Source organism: Poecilia reticulata, linkage group LG15 (assembly GCF_000633615.1).
Source record: "Poecilia reticulata strain Guanapo linkage group LG15, Guppy_female_1.0+MT, whole genome shotgun sequence".
Lineage (NCBI taxonomy): Eukaryota > Metazoa > Chordata > Actinopteri > Cyprinodontiformes > Poeciliidae > Poecilia > Poecilia reticulata.
The window spans coordinates 27,070,812-27,092,990 of record NC_024345.1 but is presented as its reverse complement, the minus strand read 5'-3'; the positions used below and the strand labels follow the sequence as shown (position 1 = coordinate 27,092,990).

Genomic DNA, 22,179 nt, shown 5'->3' with positions numbered 1-22,179 from the left:
GGCACTCATATGACATATTTCTACAGCAGGTATGGAAACTACTACATATAATAATGCTACAAGATCTTACTTCAAAAAATATGAACAAAACTTTTAGGTGCAAACACACTTGGTGTAGGCAGAAGGGAAATGATCCAAAGAACCCAGAACATCGTTAGACGAAGCGGAGGATTTTTCCAAGTAGAACCAGGTTGGGATGAAATGACTTTTCCTCTTAATTAATGAAATCATAACTCCAAAACTCTCTTTTTGCAATTGCTATGGCTATTTAATTTGATTTTAAAATTATTTTCATGGTCCAAAACATTTAAGCGTGAAAAAAATAACCCTAAAAAACATGAAACCATTGACAGGTCTTGGTCTTTACTAATGTCAAATTTTACCATTTTCTCTGAATATAAAAATAAAATAATCATAGACTAAATAGATGATAAAATAGTAAAAAATGTCATAAGACCAATTTGTTGTGCTGGGCAGGCACATCTCTGCTTACCTCTGAAACTGTCCTTTTGGGTTCAAACATTTTTTTTCCCATCTTTGACTATACAACGCTGGTTTTTTCTCCTTATTACCTAAATTTTTAAAACACCAATCCCTGATTGTTTTTTATGATGCAGTTGATGTTGTCTAGGCCACCTGAAACACGCAGATTATGTTCACTTCCTGTTCGTCTAATAGAGACATTTCAAGTTGCAAGTGCGGTTATGAGTGTGTGATGCTGCGGCTTTGCTAATGCTTGAATGTGTTTGCTCTGTGTGTGCGCAGATGTCCACAAATGCTCGTTTACGTGTGTTTCTTAGCATGCAACGCCAAACGCCTGCCGGTGGTTGTCCATTATTGAGCCTTTGAGAGGAGAAGAGGCTGATAAATTCAAACTCTTTATGTAATTGTCTTTTGCATCTGAATACAAATCCCCGCTGCTTATGATTCATCATATTTATTTTTTTATTTCCTCCAGCAACATCTTTTATTAGTTGTGCACTCGGTGGCGAGATTTAATTTCTGCAGGAGGGGGACAACAGTGTCGGCTTGATGATTATTATTGAGAATGTGATACTACAGAGGCTGAAATAAAATCTATAGTGCATTAAAGTGACAGATTAGGAGGGGAGGAAGGTTCATTTACAAGTGTTAAGACATCAGCGGCTAATGCCCTGCAACGCCAAATAGCAATCCACCCTGCTCTCCGCTCTGCAGGTCTATTTGAAGGGAACAGCATGAGGGAATGTATGCGTGTGTGTGTGGCTGTAAGACGAGTGGATGTGTGTGTAGTCGACTCAACAGGGAGCCTCTAGTGGAGATATCTGAGCATTGCTTGAAGATAGGAAGGTATTATAAGTCACAGTGCCAGAGAGATGAGATCCTAAAAATTACTCAACATAAAACTGTGAAAATTATCTCCCCTGTTGCCTGATTACTCAACACGTTTTTGGGAAAACAGGTTGATGTAGAAGATGAACGTTTTCACGAGCGTATTTTAGGTAGCGTTTGCTGCATGAATAACTAATGAAAAGAAATAGTTTTTTTTTTGTCCTAAGTATTTCTATTTTTATCATATTCCTGAGCAGATGGAATAAATTATGTTCTGGAATGCGTGTGTGACGTGTCCTGGGATCTGGAGTTCTTTCAGGTCCTTATCGAATGAGACGGTTTTGTCCAGACGATCCAGGGGGAAATCATCATTCTCTAGTTTTCAACCCAGCTGCAGCCGACAACTAGCCCCTCATCTCTTGCTTCGAACGTCGCGTGTGGCATCAGTAACTGAATTTACGACCCTCTTCTTGGCCGCTTCCACCGTCCTCCGTTTAATGAAGCCCTTCCACATTAGCGCACAAAGACCTGAAATCTTACCTTGACTGATACAAACCTGGTTTTCCGGTCAGACCTTCTGCACTGCTCTCTGCCAGCTCCTGCTACTTTCCTTCTTTCCTAATCTAAAACAAAATACACCTTTTAACAGGAAATTTGACATTTTACCTTGTTTCATTGCCATAAGGCTCAGCAAAAAAAAAATCACTCAGGAAACACTTTATTGGCCAAATAGAATGAACAGATAAATTTGGCTTTATTCATTGTTTTTCAGAAGACCCTCATCTCAAGTAAGTTGTAGCAGTTAAAATTCTGCCAGAACAAGTGTATGATGTTGTGCCTCCTGCCATGAAGGACTGACCCTGCAGGAGGCTGGTATAACTACTTGACTTCATAGACTTTACCCACTTTGGTCCATCAGCAGTAAGAGGAAGAAACTGTGTTGTCATGAGGACCTTATAACAAAGGACTAACAACACTTGCTCTCGTTTGACCATCGGGGACACAAAATGTGCAAACATTCAACTATTTTAATTTACAAAAAAAATGAGACTGAGCTATTTTGATATTTTCTTTATAACCAAGTGGAACCCTGATTTAGTAATTTTGATCTAAATCCCTCGTTTTATTAATAATTGCCTTAAGCGGTTATTTATAGTTCTTCATTGCCAAACCTGATTCAACAATGACTTTAACTGATGACATACTGTGGTTGGACTAAAGTTGTCCTGAATCCCTTTAGATGCGTTTGTAACTTCAGATTACATTAGGATGCGATGTGTTTTTCTAAAGATTGGAAATGTCAATGTCAAATCCTTGAGCATATATTTAATGCATAAATTAAAATGCATTACCCAGGTGAAGAAGATAAACAACAGTGATGGTTCATTATGATAAACCGCACTGGAAATTTGCATGTTTACATACTTATTCATTAAAAGGAGGGAATAAAGTAAAGCCGACTATGAATTAATAATCGATCAATTAATAACTGATTTATATTTAAGTACTCAACTTGCATTTAAATACATGTGGCATGCTTTCAGCACATCGGACTTAGGTAACCACGTGAACAAGCCCAACTGAAGGAGACAGACTCCTGGATCATTGCTTCGGGCTTAGAGAAGCTAATTCTCACCCTTGGACATCAGACTTTGCTGCAAACCACTCAAGTTTACGCTTAAGGTCACTGAAAAGGTCAACAGACGAACCACACCATCTGCACAAAAGCAAAGATGAGACCTTGAGATTTCCAAATAAGAAACAAATGGAAATGCAATAACCTGTTGTCTTTCTGAATTCGAACAGAATTTCACTCTTTGGACTTTTTGCTTAAATGGAAATTGGAATTACCAAGAGCTACGAGGAAAACGGGCTCCCTACAGCAATTCAAAGGCTCCAATTCTGGTTTGTCAAGCCCGGTGAAAATTATGACAATGGACAGTTGTGAATCATCTACATGTGCATCCTCACTAAATGACTGAATAACAATGAAGGCACAAGTAGAGCAAGATGAAATTAGCTCTAATGATATAATGGCTGCTCTCTTTAGAGCTGACATGTTGAGTCACTTTGCAACCGGTCAAGTCGCATTGATTTTCATCAGGGGTAGAAACCTGATCTACACTCAGTCCTCTTTAACTGACTCGTCTCTCTCTCAGATGCCCCCAGATATTTATGTCTGCTGTCTGATTCTGCAGAGCGGGGACTTAATCAAACCCAGAGTGAGGTCTATCAGTATTTAAGTCTGCTGCTGGAGAGAAAAAGAAAGATAAAGCGAACGTAGAAGCGAAGGAGGAGAGCAGTGGAAGACTGAGCCACAAAAGGCATAGAAATTACAACATGACAGAAAGACAAAGTCAATTTAGGCACACATTGAGAAAGAAGAGTATGCCTGAAAGTCTTGGTAACTTTTGTTCCAACATTGGAACAAAAGAAAACCAAATCCCAAGAAAAAAAAACAAAATAAAACAATTAAAGCAAAATCTACTTATTTCACGTGACTGAGATCAATCTGTTGTGTTTACAGCCAAACAGACTTTAAAAAGAAACTGGAAGAAGACTTAAAAGGAAATAAACAATTACAAATCTAAGAAAGAAGTGGCAGCAATTTATCCAGAAGTTAATATAAACGAACCAGCTAAAAGATTTACTTCCAAACATTTCAGCTAACCACAAATGTATCATCCAGTGTACAATAACTTACAAAAAACTGCCACTGGCTTTCTGCTTTGATATAATAATACTCATCTCTTCACACTGCTTCCACCAGATCATTTCACTGAGTTCAAACTCTCTAAAACTCGAGTGTTGGTTGTAAAACAAGTTTGAACTTCTGCTGCAAAAGTAACACTTGTGTCTTATGTTTTAAAGCTTTAAATAAGCAGCAAAAATGAAATCCAGCCATTTTCCCCCTCAGAGATCAGTTTAATACATGTTGATGTTGTGAGCTTGAGCATGTTGGTATTTTCTCATCAAGTCTAGCAATTCCACCCATACTAATTACAAATAAAGAATGGGATTCTCCACAGACACGAGCTTTAAATTATTAGACTTAAGAGTTTTTATTAGAATCCAATGCTTTTTAGAGATACAGCGCTAAAAGTGACGTTCATTTGTATTTCTAATCATTGATTGTAAATTTAATATTCCAAGAAGTTCCTTAAAAACATTGTCTGATACCTCGAATGTTTGATGGTCAAAATAAACTCTCTACCAGGGATAAATGAGCAAACAGGGATGCAGGATTATCAACATAATGTCTCCTGACACTGATTTCTCTTTGCTTTTCCATTTCTCTGTTAAACACTTGTTAAATTACAGAGCCAAAGGTCAGAATCCTAACAACTGTAACAAGATGATTTTCTCTTTAAGTGCTAACAGGGGTAAGTGTCGACCGTTCCTCCTCCGCAGTGTGGTCTGAAAGGGAAAAAAAAACAACAAAAAAAAACATTCAAACTGTCAAGATATCACTTTTAACATGTTTGAAAATTACAGGACATGAACTTCCTGTTGAAGCCCTCTCTCTCTCTCTGTGTCTCTCTCTCTCTCTCATTTTCAACCTTCACTGAGACCATTCAGCCGCCACCTGATCTGCAGTCATCCAGAGTGTAATTGTGTGATCTGATTGAGATTTCTTTACCGTGTTCCTCCGCGCTCCGCTTTCAGTGAGCCCTCACTGATCCATATTAAATCTGTAGGTTCAGCTGGGCAAAGCTGGAACACTCCTGCAACAGAAAGGCTTGTTTCATATATTTGCTCAAAGTATGACATAGTTTTCCTGATGAAGAGCAGAAATTACCATTACAAGCAAATTGTGTTATTTGAAAATCACTTACTATTGTAAAGTTTTGGATTTCTTTTTCTCACTAGTTCCCTTTGGCAAAGCGTCTTCTTCTCATGCACCCATAATGCGCCATAGAGTTCCCAAAGTCTATTAGTTTTTAATTATGTAATGCTAATTACTTATCTAACGTTAAAGTAATCTTAACATGCAATGCTAAGCAATGTCTTCTGTTGCTAAATAAGTGTCAGCTTAAACAAAACAAGAAATTATAATGGACTGGTTGACCATGATCCTGTCAGAAATGGGAAACATTAGTTTATTATGTTTGTACTACTGAGTGGGAATCTTAGAAACTTTTTGCAGTTTTGATTAGACAAATAAAACAACGTTTAATACCATTTCATTACGACAAGCATGTATTGAGATAAAGAAATGTTATTTATACCCTCTTTGTCCAAAACAGCTCACTTGTTGACACATTCAGTGACGATAAAAGGTATTGACCCTTAAAATGTTTTACTCTTTATTGCTTTTACAAATCAGCCATGAACATTTGGCTTTTTTTAACAGCAAAATTTACAAAACACACTGATGCCAAAGTGAAAACTTATTCCTACAAAATAATGACAATCAAGCAAAACATATTTCACATAAAATAAGTGATGGCATAAAAACTAAACCCCTTCGAAGCTGCAGTATGTAACTTTTGTAAAAAACAAAATGCTTATTACATGTTTGGTAAAACTGTCACTATACTACAACAGTTTTCATACCTGGTCAACCTTAATTGGAAAGTAATGAACATTAAAGGACGCAAATGTAAAACGATTATTATTTTTTTGCATACCCAGACAGCAGGACAAAAAGGAAGTAGCAGCAGGTATTCGCTCTCACATCTCTCATCACATTAAATCAGGCAAACGTCCACGAAAGGTGACGTGAGAAAACGGAGGGAGGCGGAGGGAAGCCGTGTCTGGAGGGATTTGGGAACGCTGAGCTGACTGCCAATGTCTGAGTGTCACACATATGCTAGTTGCTGGGACCTAGCAGAAGTAACCTTATCTAAAAAAAATAAATAAAGAGTACACAAAGACTTTCGTCTTTGATAAACAACAACACCGAGTTCACAGCCGGTGGGGGCATCGGTTTCACATATTGCAGTCAACACCCTGTCTCAATTACTTCCATCGCATATACTTATATATATATATATATATATAAATAAAAGGACGAGCCAACCTAATCAGAAATCAGTATGTGAACCCCTGTCGTCCCTGCAGAATTCAGCTCTTAGATCTTCTTTGTCTTTTGTGAGGCGGGGAAGCGACTGGGCCTGTGGAGGTCGCAGAGCTCGGGCCTCATCAGCAGGGCTAATTTGATTGTGGAGTGACAATGGTTAGTGCAACCCAGGCTGATGCTTGCCTGCTGACGATGCGCATAGTAATGGGCGCCGGACCAGAGTTGCCTTGCGCTGGAAGCGCATACAGCCAGGAATACGCTGTGCAGTGAAAAATACGACCGTGGTGCGATTAAGCCTAATGTGCAAAAGCAACAATCAACATGCTCTACTACTTGTAAAGTAATTTTCTTCACTTTACCTCATGGATATTTTTTTGCAAACAATTATATTGTAATTGTAGAGAGATGCTGTTTATTTTGTACTGTGATTTGTGAATGTCGATGCATTTGCATTAGCAGTGGTGTCACATGAGAAAATGTGGAATATTAATCAGGAGTCTGGCAGCAGCATTTTGTACAGACTAACTAGTCTAGGGAAGTTTTTGTTCACTTATCAGTGCAACATTTGGAAGAACAAAAGAATAAAAGCTTCAGTTGTCTGCCCAATAAGTATCTGAAAAGAAACTTTACCAGACGTCCATTCTATATTCTTGCTGAAGCCTATGCATTAGTTTAAAGATAAATAAATAAATGTTATGGATAGCATGAGTGACCTATAAAAATCAATATTTTATAGTATTTTAGCAGTACTATTTCTTGAATTTCTGTTGTACAGCAGTATGTGCTTCTAATATCTGCAGACTTCTGAACTGTATTTCTGTAAACATAACTCCAGGCAGTCCTGTACGTTCTCATGTTGAAAACACAGACTTGTTACTTTTTTTGATGCCATTCAAAGGACTATTGATTGGTTCTCTTTTTTTTTACATTGTTCAAGCATAGAGTTGATAATTTTCAAAGATTTTTACTGTCTGCAGATCTATCTTACATCTTTCTTTATGTTTTTTTTTTTTATTTTCTCTTCGTCCCTCTGCTTTATCTCTGTACCTCTTTCTAGTGCAAGTGGACACACAGGTAGAGAAACAGCAGGTGGTGTGGTGCGGGATAATTACCAAGAGTTTGGAGCTCCCAGGGAGCCTGTGTTTCTAAGTAGGAGGAACTTAGCGAATACTAGCTGTATTTATGATGTGTTGTGCTAACAGTACGTTTAACCAGGGACATAAAAAATGAGCTTTTGTGGCCACCAAAAAAGCAAACGTAAGAAAATGCCCTTTTCGGTCCTTTTTTAGCTCTCCTGTTACATTGTTTTCGCACATTTATATTCTTTCCCACGACTAAGAAAAAAACACTGTTTTAGTGAGCTATACTCATGAACTGAGGCCATTACTCACACTTTTTACAAAGGGGCATATTTATAAATGTGAATATTGTCTATTTATTGATCTTCAAGCATGCTAAAATTACATAAAAGAAATAAAGGATGTTTTACATCAATCTTTTCTTATGATCATGATACAGTCTACACAAACTTGGCCGGTGAAAAGCTTCCACAGTCGGTGATAATTCGGGGAGTGAAGTTATCTTCTGGTGTTGGTCCACTGTGTTTCATAAAGTCTGAAGTCAGTGCAACCATCTACCTAAGCAAGCTTCTTTCTGCTCACAAACTTCATGGAGATGCTGGTAGGATGTGCCACATGCGTGCACCGTCAGAGATACCAATATCCAACTAATGACTGACCAGCAAACTCATCTGCTTCAAACCCCTTTAAGAAATTATGGAATAATATCTCTGAGGAACACCAGACCCAACACTGCAGATGAGATGAAGGGCAAACCTTGGTTTTAACCTCTGTAAAGACAATGCCATGCTGCACTGATACAATTTATGTTAAATGTAACAGATTGCACCCTCCTTACGGCCAAAGCTTCCATAAAAGGGAAGCCGTCAGGGTGGTGGTCAAGTGTCAGCCCACACGCTCCATTGTTTGGTGACTTTGGGCCACACTGTTGATGTTTCGGTAGTAGTATTGCCTGGGCGTATGGCTATTGTTGGCTTATGCGTCACAGTTCAATCACTGCTTCCTGCTGTCCTTTAGAGTTTTAGACTGTTTGTCTTTCCTTAGAATTTGTGAGGGCGGACTAACAATTTCCCATTTAAGGGTACGGCCTGGCGCAGGGGGCATTTCTTCAGCTCTAATACTCAAAATTCACTGTGTGTAAAAGAAGCTTTGACATAAACAAGTTTCACTTTTAAAATTGAATTGATAAGGAAACTACATTTTTTGATTGTGCTCTCATTCTTTGAAATGTACTCGTTTGAGCAATAGATGTAAAGAAAAGAAGACAATGATACATATATCCATTAACACATTGTGACCAGGAAGACCTCACTGTAAATCGGTCGACATACCCCAAAAAATAAAACATTTTGTCTAGTTTGTATGATCTAAATTAACAATTGAGGCCAACAGAAACAAATTCTCTGATGAGCAAGTAGCACAGCCACAGTGACATCCTGACCCAGCTGAAGAGGAAGTGGTTTAGGTGAGAGCTGAGCCAACAGCAGCATCCGGTTGCCCAGTTGTCCAAGTTCCATTAGCCGAGAAGGGCCATCAGTGGGGGATTAGGCAGCAGGCCCTTTTAATCCTCATCCAGTGAGAGATCCAAGCCCTCATCTCTCCCCCGCCATCCACAGCCAGCTCTTTGAGAATGAGCCAGACTCTCCGACTAGGCCACAAGCTCGGCCAGAGCCCTCGCATCTCAGGAGCCTTCGATGCTCCTCGCTTTAGCCTCAGCTGCTGGAGATGTTGTCCCTAATTAACAAGGGATTAAGCCATCATCTCAGCTTGTAATACAGCCTGGATGGGAATTCCAATATGGATGCTGGGGGAGACAGGGGAGGAGGGATTGGACTGGGTAGAAAGAGAGGAGAAAAAAAAACTGGTGGCGTTTAGCAGCTCAGTAAATTACTCTTGACCCGTAGGACTGAGAGGAGTCTATCGGTATGGCAAGCTGGCTGCCAATTACAACACCTCAGGCATGCCAAAAGTTTTATTGAGTGGAGGGTGGGGACAAGATGGGGGTGACTACTGTGTGTATGTGCATGGGATGTGTGTCAATGAAAGGAGTGGGAATGAGAGGGGGGGAATTTTTAATGGTCTTTCAACGTATTACTTTCCGTCAGGACTGGAAGTGTTTGTGTTTGGGAGAATATTGACATAATTATGATGAAAATTCAAAAAAGGTTTAAACTGGAGTAGCACTTCTTCCCCCTAAGACCAACACGAGGCACAATGTTAGTTCATTTCATTGTTTGGAGAAAAAAAAAAATCACAATTTCACTATTTTTTGTTTTGTTTGTTATTGACCATGATTTTTAAAATTGCTAATAAAAATGCAATGTGGAATTATATGATTCTGACATGCAGTGGATACAGTTTAATTTAATTGTACTTGAGCTCTTTACAACAATAAGTGTTGCACAAGGCTGGTTAATATCACCAATAACTTATGATCACAGAAAAACTCATAAAATGATTCATTTTCTGAGAATTAGAGTTTTATTTGGTTTTCACGGAGTTTGTACTGAAACACAGCCCAGCAACCTTTCACTCTGTACAGCTTTATTTCATTTCCACAACTCAGTCTGCAGTTGCATTTTTCAGGTCAACATCCCAACTTTTTCAAGATTTGCAAATGTAGAGCTTTTGAAAGTTTTTAGACTGACTTTTGAAATATAGATAGAAAAGTGAATGGACGGACGAAAAGAATTACACATCTCAACTTGGGTGTGATGCTCAATCTCTTTCTTATCCACTGAAAGACAAAATGTCATACACTATGTTTCCATCCATGTAATGTAAATTTGAGAACTTTTAAAATGTTGCAAAAAAAAAAAAAAAAAAAATTCAAATTAGACCTGCTACTGGTCTGGATCAAATCAATCAGGCTACATAAATGGTAATTTTGTTGGATGTTGATGTTGCACATACTGTAGATGTATTAAACAGGAAGTAGAGGTTCAAACTACATTTCTCAGAAAATGGAGAGGTATTCAGGTTGCTATCAGGAAAGTTGTGTGTTTTGTCACATTATTCATGATAGCTAATTTTACATACTGTCTGGAGATGTAGAGAATGAAATGTAATTAAAATGTACATGCCAGTATATCTGAATTTTTGGGGTTGAAATTTCTCCAAATAGTTTATTGAGTGGTGTTTTTTTGTAAAAATGCTCTGAAAAGAGGGCACATTTTGAAGTATTTATAGGAAACAAAACACGAGGCTATCATGTTATTATTTCAAATTACCATTCATATTACTTGCTGTAACTGATATTTGTGCCACTGTTGGCTCATCTCAGGCTAACCATTTCACGGAGCAGCCTTAACGTCTATGCTGTGAAACAATGAGTTCCAAATAAGTTCTCCGATTTAGTTTCAGGAATTGTTAAAAGCCTTCATGACGGGTGACGATGTGTACATTGATCCAGCTTTCACAGCTGTGGAGGTGAGGTATGTGCAGGGCTTGGGGAGGTCCAGTCTGCTGCTGTGTCTGTCGCTGATGTAAACTGATGCAAGTTTCAGTCAAGACAAAGCAACCCCTCAAAACAAAAAGAAAAAAAAAAAAACAAGAAACACAGAGCTGGATAAGTGTTCACTATGAACAGCGATACATCTGGAGTGTTTGGTAGCAAATTGCACTGGTGTTTCGTAAACCAGACCTAATAATTGATGGCGTTTGCTGGATAACGATCAAGGATGTCTGCTACTGACAGAGCAAAAAGAGAAGGAGAAAGAGAAACCAAGTCAGAAAGTTTGTTTACACGTGTGAGGTAAAAACTGTGAAAGTGTGGGGGAAATTTGTCTGATCGGGATTTTGGAAAAGTGCAATGCTACAAACTTCAAATAAACGGAAAAAGGAAGTACACTGGTAAATGGAAATGAACAAAAGTGAGGTGCTGAAATGCTGATGAGTTTATGCTACCAGAAGAAACCAAATTGGACCCGGTCAACAAACGCAGAGTGAACCGAAGAACTGGCTAACAGTCTACAAACTCCCTGTATGCTGCAGAAAGCAAGCATGGAGTCTAAATGTATCATTTATAAATAATATATTGAAGAAATGCTATGACAAAACATGAATGTCAATTTAGAAATAAGAACACATGTCCCACAAACTAGTAAATTGCTGACTATGAGCAAAGGGATTTTATTTTTATTTGTGCGGTATCTTTTTTTAGCTATTGTGTTTATTATGCCTAAGAAGTTCATTTCTGAAGTAACGGTTCTGTAACTTAAAGTCATTTGAAATGTTATTGGGAACAGACCAGCTCTCCATCGTTGATAAACAGACAATAATATAAAAAAACAACTTATTCTAAAAATTACCGCAATGTAAAGGTTTATTGACGGCATTATTTTTAACTTTTGAGATCTTTAGGGATATGTATTGCTTTAAGAAGGCAAAAATTGCTTTTGAAGTTATTTCAGAGATGGATGTGTTTCGTCTGTGTGTGTGTGTGTGTGTGTGTGTGTGGGTGTGTGTGCGTGCTGGCGCGTACGTGCGTGTGTTTTAATAGGGTTAATTGATGCATTCATGACATAAATATTCTAATCCTAAACCAAGTACTTCCATTGCTGCAGATGTTACAAAGTTTGTTACTTTCAGAAATAGATGAAAAATTTGTTCATCTAAAAATTCCTCTTATCCATTATCATATCACATATGGGGTTAAAACTTTGGGTATGGATGTTTGTATCTTCTTGTTTTACTATGCAAAATATAAATATGCATTTGTTTGTAAAGCCATTTCATTTTGCTTAGTGAAGCAACACCAGCGTGAAGAGCGACAACAATTAAACAGTAAACTGACCTGCCATCTCCATGCGTTACCTACAGTCTCCTTATGCTGAGCATGTAGTTGAGTGTGTATGCTCAGATGCATGGGTGTAAATTAGATGTCAACAGTAAAAGGAAAAGAAAGTCAGTGTTTCCAAGAAGACATATAACCGACGTACATCGGTTATATGATGCAAAAATATCCCCTCCTCTACACAAAGGGGGACTTATTAGCATGCAGACAGTCGGTTTCCTTTGGCTGATCAGTGACTGTAGCTCACATGGTAAACACGTCCTGCAGGTACGGAGCACCTGACCATGGCAGATTTTATTTCTTTAAATATGCTCAAGAGATCATCTTATCGTGCCATCCTGTCTGTTTACCGCATCTCTAATAAGTCCTGCCTTCTGCCTGTTTGTCTTGTCTTTTGATGTTTTTCTTTTCCTCCTCCCTTTCCTTTTTTTTCTCCCCCTTTTTCTGTATCTTCATTGCTCACTCCCCGCCGCCTCCCCCAGCACACATATAAGGACACAAACATAGCCATTTTTTTCCTCTCCCGCACATGGCCCACCACATAGCCATTTGCATAACAATCTCCACTTGTTTTTCTGCTTAGATGGTATTCACAGCATGGTGCCAGCGTGACTGAGACAGGGGTCATTGCTATGTATATCAGAGAGAGATGGAAAGGGAGTCGGGAAGAGAGGGAGGAGTGGAGAGGGAGGGAGGTGGCAGAAATACACATCCAGACGTTCAAACGCTTCTATAAAGAGACTCATCGGGACACATGCACTGACTGATGGAGAGAGGAGGAAACACACAGCCTGAAAACGCAGACAGGATGCAGATGAAACTGTCTGCCTCTACACCATGTTTTCCATGTAAAGACACATTAAATTACCAAGAGGCAACTGCTGAAGACATGTTTTAGCAATTTTTGACTCGGCTTCTTTTGACACCTTAATATCTATTAATCTAATCAAAATACTCACCAAAGTGTATTTAATCATGTTGCCTTGACTGTGTAGCTGTTTTGTAACATGCCGATTTTGTGCGGGTAACGGACGGGTGGGAACTTGACCTTTTATTTTAATGTGTGCAAAAAGGAAAAAAAAATGTTACAAAAAAAAAGACAAAGGTAATCATTTTATATAATTCTAGCCAGAGAAATTTACTTCTTTAAAACTTGTAGAAAAATTTTTTTTTTACTTTAAAAAATGAAATAAACAAGTAAACAACAGACTTTAAATTGTGATAAAGCATCCCGGTCCACTACCACCACCAAAGAAACAGAAAGGTCAACCAAAACACAGCGTCACCAATTTATCATGCCCAGGTCTCTACCGTCACCTGCCACCTGGTTTGCATGGCTCCCAACCTAAATGCTTCTCCACACAATGGAGAGCACTTCCTCATGAGGATGAACGACGGTGACCCAGGAGACAGGAGTTTGTCTTGTAACTGGTTCGTTGCTGGTTAAAATCTCCCCTTTGTCTGCCTCGTTCCTTGGCTGCTGGTGTTGGCCGGAGGGCCCAGCCGCCTCGCTTCTGTCAGACTGCCAGCAGCTGAAAGAAGTCAAAGTGATGGTTTGGGCATGTAATCATGACAAACCTCCTTTTTGAGTTTTTTCAGGCAAGAGACCGTGAGGTAGAAAAAAACAAAACAAATGGAGGTACTAGATATGCATTTTGGTCTCTATAGAGAGAAGAATGTCTGGTTTCCTCCTGAACCGCTTATCTATGCATTTTGATCTTGCATAAGGAGCATTAGGAGGATAAATACAAATTTTAAATTAACTGAAAGTTAAAAAAAAACATGTATAAATTAGCTTCATTCTTAACAAAAGTTTTAATGAACATCAAAACAACACAACAGTGTGGTTCCATATTATTTTCCCTTTTTTTTAAAAGTCTGTTTCATTTGCAAATATCAACCGCTGCACTGCTCAACAACATGCACGTGTCTAACGTTGGTATTACTCCATCAGTTTATGAGTAAAAGACCTCAGAAACAAGGATACAGACAGGTTTAATAAAGCAAACTTCACAAGTGAAACAAAGCAGTTTATGGACAAAGTCTGCAGCATTTTCACCGAAATAGGACCGTAAATAAATATTAAAGTTTTTGTTTTTATTTCTGTGAAACACACTTTATAATTTTCTCTTAGCCTTATGAGCAGGGCTCCACAGGAATAAACTAATAAAGATAATTATAACTTAATCAGACTTCTTGCTCCCCATGTCGCATTAAATTGGGACCTACAATTCCTTCTAAGTAGATCTCATTAATTTCTGGTAAATGTCTGTTTAGGCTGTAATTAGAGGGGGATCCTGCATTTAAACAACAAAACGTATGTAACACACAAAGTAAAATAAACTGGCACCAATTTTAACACTTTATATTTAGAGGGACAGCATTTCACTGCAAACAAGTTCTACTTGTTCCTCTGAGCAACACGTGCTGTTGCCCTTGGTATGAATATTTAATGTATTGTTGACAAATTGCTTGAAACTCCTTTGGTACAGTCGTAAACCACAGAGGAAAAAAAGGTCGGGAGGTTAACGGAGACAGACCAAAGGACTGTCAATCACCCTGAGCTGAAGGCAGCTGAAAACATTTATTAAAGCTGCTTTTTAAAATCAGATTTAGGTAAAGTGTTGCCATCAGTGAGAAAATAAATTCCTTAATAAGTGGACACATGCACTTTTTTTGATAAATTCATATCATACCTAAAATCCATGTTGCAGTATTTGCATTACACTTTCAATACTGAAATGTATACATTTTCACTCAGCGAGTGGCTTACCAAAAACATCCTAATATAAATCTGTTTTATATCTAAATATTGTTGCATTACACACATTTTACACTCTAAATATGCAAACATTTATTTAAAAATTGATTTTATGCTTGAAAAATTGTGTTTGGTTTTATTATTGTTTGAGCACTTTTTTTCCCCCTTAAAATTTTTATTTAAATTTTAAATAAATAGAATACTACCTCTTAGTATTTGTATCATTTCATGATGTGTTTACCATTTGGCCAGTGCATGCTGGTCAAACTGTTGGCCTCAATGTATGGAACATCGCATTCGTTTTATTTTGCTTCAAAAAGACGCATTTCATGTTTATATTTCTTTTCTCATGCAACTCTCGTCTTTACTAAATTCCTGTGCAAATTCCTACATATATTATTAATTGTTTAATCATTTGGTGTCTAAAATACCATATTTTCTGATTTCTCAGAAAGCACACCAGAAAAGTGAAGGCTGACATCCTGCATTTTAATTATCTATACCTATTTTTTTTTTAAAATCCTTTGTCCTCAGAAGTTTAATGTATTGCGATTTCCCACGAAGAAGATTGCCTTCCCTTGTCATATCTCAATTTCTGCTTCTCTAAAGCAGCACACTAACAGAAATAATAGAAGACAATAAATTAAGTACACTTAATAACCGAACTAACTACTTAGTAGGGTTGGTGTCAAGAGACTCCCTAGATCAGTAATAACCCGCTGTTCTTAGTGAGGCTGGAAAGATACGGCAATTCAATGAAGATACACTCAGAGCTGATTGCAAGTCATTACAACCACCACAGGGAGAGCCCAGAGGAAGGAGCTTAATGGCTGAGGGAGAAGAACAGTCTGAACCCCCCCTACCCACACACACACCTACACGCACGCACACACACACACCGTGAGACTGACACTCTTCCACTGAAGATACAGTATCTGTGTGTCCTTCCACGCTCTCTCCAGTCCACATCCTGACAGACAGTCAGAAGCAGTGGTGCATATGCACGTTCCATGATTTCGTTTTATGATTATTCCATCACGGCAGAGCTTGTTTAAGACCCCATTAGAATCAAAGGGGCGACAATCTTCATAATCAAGCTTAATTTATTAAAACATCAGCTGGCACCATTAACATTAACAGGGTGAGGCGGGGAGGCTGCAATAAAAGAGACGAGACTGTTTCATAGAGATCACTCAGCCAAACGCAAACATCAAAACGGCCACGCAGCATTTTAACTTTCCTCTGTAACAACAAAGGTCGCATCTTCCTCTGAGGCTGGCAACATTTTTTTTTTTTTTTTTGTAATTAGATGTGGAAAAAGTGCTTTCCTGCTAACAGGTCAGATGTTTTATGACAAATGTTACCCGAGTAAACACAATCTACAGTTTTTCATTGCCTCCTATTTTGATTTAGTTAAGGGGATATTAATTTGAATAAACTAATAATCTACTTTTATAACAAGACCTTTCAGTTTTGGAATTAGTGAAAACTTTTCGCATCAGTTTCAGCCTAAGGCGTACTTTTTAGTTTAAGTTGGATTAGAGCTTTTAAAACATGTTTTATTTTTTATTTGAAAGCGTATTTACCAGGACATAAATACCACCTTGGTGGACACTGATAACCTTAGATGTCCCACAAAATCAACTCATTAAGTAATGGTGTTTATTCTCCTCTGTAATTCTGCGACCAATATTTTCTGCTTAATCTAAAAAACAACTTAGGCATTGCTTAATGTCTTCCGATGGGCTGGCTTTTGATATTTTTCAGCTTTCTTCATGTTGCCAGACTTCTCTTTAAGTGGTTACTTGATTTTATTAGTTAATAGGCAAGGCTATGACTAATGAATTTTATATAAATGATGTGGTCAATATTTCATACTTTAAAAACAGCAAATTTGTCATTACTCTGATATTAATATTTGTTTAAGGGGCAGAGATTTTGTCCCAAAAACTCTGTTCTTTCCTTTGCCTCACAGTCAGCCAGCTTTAACACTCTCCCCACAAAGTAAAGCTCCTTATGTGTATTGATGTACACCATTGACAAGTCAATTCAATTTACCTTAGGAAAATGGCTAGTGTTTTTATTAGGCTAATTAGAAAGCGCCCTTTGGGAGCTGTGGGATGAGCAAGATAAGAGATGAAAGCTTAGCTCTCCTGTTATGTCTATCAGGCTAAATACACTCAGACTATGGCAGTTTCTTCAAGAGAAATTATTCATGTACTCAAACCATAAATAGTACAAACGTAAACTATTTTTATATTAACAGCGGGAGAAATAGTTTAATGCAATATTAACAAGTCAAAATGTGAAAACAGTTCATTATCAACTTGATCTTTGTGTCACTTTAGAGGTTTGTTGGTACAACTTTTACCAACAATTTGATGTTTTCACAATGTACAACAGATGTTAAAACCCTCAACAATTTCAGGGATTAAAGCCAAGTGTTTTGTCAGGCTGGTCAAGCAGCTGCGGAGTTGGTCAAAGTGCTTCTACTGCAGCAATGAGACAATATGAGGGGATCTGAATCTGATTCATTTGAAATAAAGTTAAAAACTCTGCTAGTTTTTCCAGGTTTGCATCTTTTATGAATGCAATAGTTTGCTGAGAGGTTGTCAAGGATTACAAATAGTCCTGTTGCATAGAGGTACCATTCAGGAAATGGTGCAAACAGCTTTGGAGGTTTTTCTGGGCATTTGGGGTTTTAAGTATACAAGACTGAGAAAAATGAAAAGATTCCCTTTTTGACAAGAAGAAAACTATTTGTTGTTATAAAGTTGTTTTTTTATTATGTTACAAGTTATTTGTTCTATGATGAGTTGAAAAAAAAAACAAAATGGATTTTTTAACCACAAATGGAAGCTTAACATATGCAGATGTTTAGCCTTTATTTTAGAGTGGAAACACTTTATAAGCACAAACTCCCTATTTGGACTGAACAAATCAGAGCTTTCCACCAAGATGAGGTGAGCGCTGTGACGTCCTCTCAAAGTCTTAAATCACAAATTCCTCTATTAAAGTGAAAACGTGGCAAACACCACTCCTTAACATCAATATGTCGATATCACAGAGATTATTGGTGTATTTAACTAAATGTGTTGCCATGGTTAATTGAAGACACTGTAGATGGAGAACAAAGAGCAAAACAAAAATATGTAAAAAAAAAAAAAAAAAAAAAAAAAAAAACAGTAAGTGTTTAGAGAATTGTGGGAAGATGCCTGGGCTCACCAGAGCTGGCACACCTCTGGTGTATGATGTTTTTTTTATTATTATATCCCATTCTTGCATCTGTCAGCAAAAAACACACAAAAACAATGACATGCTTCTGATTCAATATGGACTTCCATGGCAAACACAAGAAACACTCCGGCTGTCAGACTCATGCAGACTTGAACTCAAAGTGGCACCTGTGACATACATATGCACAAACATCAAGTCTGAAAAAAATAGCATCCAGGCTTATTAGTGTACAGGCTCGAAAGAAAACCTCCCATCTGACATGCACAGTGTACACACACACCAATGTGTCCCCTGCTGAGCTGCACAGACAGAGACCCAGAGGTGGGAACTGCGGACTAGCGGCGAGGAGCTCCCTTGCCGAAAGCCTTATTGATTGGGATAAAGGTCTTTTGATGAGGCAGATTGCTCATCAGGCTGGAACGACATGCTTCTCAGATGTGACGCCTTTTCAGACCAGCCCAGGGGCCCATCGACCAAGGCATAGCCATCGTATCTGAGTATGTTAGTGCGTCTGTCTGTCTGTCCTCTTGTGCACGCTTAGGAGTAGCAAACATTGATTTGAGATAGGCCCATCTGGGTCACTCTGGCCCCACCCTGACATGTCCTCTGCTGGAGGTAAGGACATGTCTGGTAATTGTTGCTGAACTTCATGCTCCAGTCATGATGCACTTCAGATAACATGTCGAACTGCAGTTGATGAAGCATACTAAAATATACTTTATTAAATTCGGACAAAAGCACGGATCAAATAAATAAGAACATATCTATTTTGGTTTGAATATGCCAAGACACTAAACACCTCTGTTGAAGTTTTTCATTGTAAATAAAGAGAAACAGTGGCTTAATCAATATTCACTTATACAGGATGTGACAAAGTCCAAGGTGGTCAGTTTCACATACAGGTCTAACCCAAGAGACCTTTTCTAAATCTCCAGTCATTTGTTACCTTTCAAACATGCTCTTATGTCTTTTATTGTGTTTGTCAACCTACTTAAAGACAAAGAGCCAAAATGTTTTTCTAAATACAGGAACACAAATTCAAGTTAGCCAATCATATGACAGAAACTCAGGCCACGTAAATGTGCTGAAGACGTTTAAAACATCAGAAGGAGAAGATAGATGATTTTAGTGATTTTGATTTTGCCATGAGCTGATAACTGAGTTTTTCCAGAAACTGCTGATCTGTTGGGATTTTCAAGCACAACCATCTCACTGGTTGACTGAAAAAGGTCTGAAAAGGGGAAAATGTATCGATGAGGAAAAGTTGCGTGACAGTAAAAAGTCTTGTTGATGTCAGAGGTCAAAGAAGAATGCGAAGATTGGTTTGACAGGACTGTTGTTTGCTAATCACATAACTGCGACATTCAGATGGTAGGATCAGAATTTACAGTAAACGATGTGAAAGCAGGGATCCATCCTGCCTTGCATCCAAAGTTCAGGCTGCAAGTGGTGTAATGATGTAGCAAATATTGTCTCAGCACACTTTGGGACCCTTAGTACAGAAAGAATATTGCTTAAATGCTTAAAGCATCGTTGCTGTATCCGATGGATACTTCTAGAAGAGTAATGCACCATATGACAAAGCTTTAAACTTTCACAAATTGGTTTTTCAAAGATGACGGTGACTTCAGTAAATCTTGCCACAGTGTTTGCTCAAAGGACTTTGCCATATTTATAAATGTTCTGAGCTCAGGTGACTTTTACAGTACTTTGAAATAAAGAACAAAAATAAGTTAGTTACTTGACAGCCTTGTAATTTACTAAAAAAAAAAGTCTCCCCCATTTGATGCTCAGGTTTTCAGAGGTCAGCCAGTTGCTCAAGGGAAGGCAGAAGGGGAAACACACTGGCTGAGACAACTTGGATACCCAGGCTCTTAATAATAGATATGAATTGATTTTAACCCAGTTCTGACCTGAGCCTGGATGGACATGCAGTGCTGTCCATGCATGAAAACGTACCCATGTGTCTGCATGTGTGTGTGTTGCATTCACAAACTTATGAAGCGATGCTTTTACTGTAACCCCCTAAAACAGATGAACGCGTGGTTTTGTGTCTGCACAGCACATGCATGGCAGAAGAAAAGAGGGCAGTGCGGTGATCTTTAAAAGCTCCTGACGTGCTGCTAGAATGAAATATTTAAGCAGACGAAGCCTTGACCTCCCCATGCTCGCCAAGCGTGGTTCCCATCGATTTCTGACGAAACAACTGGGACACCATTACAACAAAATGCACTATGGCTGACCACACATGCCCTCTGACACTTTCACCAGCTGGAACCACATAGCTGTCTCTGTCCACTGAGCCTGTTATGCTTCTGTATGCACATCTGCTGCAAATGTCCATATGTGAAAGTTTGCACTCTGAATATGTTTTCTGTATTTCGGTAACTGACCAGTCAAACATGGAAGAAAACTTAAGCGAAAAAAGTCACATACCTGATTAGAACCAGATCAGGAACCAGCAGCACCTTGGAGACACACGCAGCATGTCGACGTCCTCCAGCCTGAGACAAAACAAGTTTTGGAGCCAATTGGTTAAAACGATTACTTTTATATATCAAAAAAAAAAAAAATGAAAAAGTGAAACTCAAACATTTATTTCAAAGGGTGATATTTTCAAGTTTTTATTTTGATGATTGACTTGTGATTGATAAAAGCCCTAAGCGTTTCTTGCAAGATGAATGTTATAAATTACTATTAAATCAGAACAATAACATATTTTTAACAAAGAAATGTCTTCTTAAATCTATGTTCATGCACTGCAGAGTGAATGCTCTTGATATTTAATTGGCGCTTCTTTCGCTGCATCAATGAAGCGCGCCATGGAGGTGATCAGCTCTGCAGAGGTGCTAAGGAAACTGAGGTTGCTTTAACAGAAACCTATGACATGGAATAATGTTTCTGTATTACAATTCTTTATTATTTATTATTGGTTTTATGTTCTTATTTTAGGGGAAACATTTTTTTTTCCCAATGGCCACAATTACAAAATTACTAAATGAATCTGTGCTACATGTGTGTTTCACTTGTTTATTTAAACAACATAATTACATTTAATTTTTACCAATATTCTAATGTGTTCAGATACACCTACAACATTGTTTCCACCTGTTTAACAGTTTGTTATTCAATTACTTTAATGTTGTCAAGTTTTTCTTCTGTTTGTCAAATATCAGATTTTTCATGCTGCCGACTGCTTCTAGGAAGAAAAAAAAATTAAATAATAATAATAAAACGAAGAAAACACCGGATAAACTTTAAAATGTCTGACCTTTCCTTAAGCACTTTAAGTATGTTATTCCCAAGATTTTTATGTTTTTATTGTGTTGCAGGTGAGGCGCTGTCAGTGACAGAAAATTTCTTCTCAGCAGGGAATCCATCTTGAAAGGTTTCAAATTACTGCAAATGTATGACAGCATGCTTTTTGTAAACTCATTCATGTGTCTGCGTACATAAATAAGTGAATAAATAAATACATTGCGATTAAAAAAAGATAAATCCTCCGGTTGATAGAACTAACAACATGTTGTTTAACAGTTTCCTGTCGCAATTATTTTCTCAAAAAGACAGAAAGTTAGCAAAAATTATACCAATAAGTTTTTTTTTTCTAGTCAAATAAAACAAGTTCAGTTCAGGTATTTTGGGTTCATAGCAGAAACGAACCCTTTTCTGAGAAACAAGTAAAAATATCAAAGTGCATTTGATTCCGACCATTAAAACATGCACAGATATGTTTTTTTTTATTAGCAAAATTTGCCATGGTACAAACTTTTAAACAAGTTAGAATCCTTTTGTATGCCGAAGTCTTCATTGATCCTTCGATATTGATGTTTCTTTTCAAATATCCGATAGGAACTCAGTCAATACTCAGTAAAAATATCTTTGAAAGTACAAGAATGAAACCCATTTCATTATGTAAAAAGCATAGTCGGTTACTATTTTTCTAATATTGGCAAAGGGATAACTGTAGTCA

General features: G+C 37.9%; 1 long non-coding RNA gene across 2 annotated transcripts in view; it reads right to left on the bottom strand.

Moving 5' to 3' along the window:
- Positions 1-4,344: 4,344 nt before the first annotated feature.
- Positions 4,345-22,179, bottom strand: part of LOC103477299 (uncharacterized) — a 111,915-nt gene continuing 94,080 nt past the window's right edge. For both annotated transcript variants that reach the window (XR_535617.2, XR_001777379.1), the window contains exons 4-6: positions 20,643-20,710; positions 4,952-5,036; positions 4,345-4,728 (exon numbers count right to left, since the gene is read on the bottom strand). This is a non-coding gene — a long non-coding RNA (uncharacterized LOC103477299). The remainder of the gene's footprint in view (positions 4,729-4,951; positions 5,037-20,642; positions 20,711-22,179) is intronic.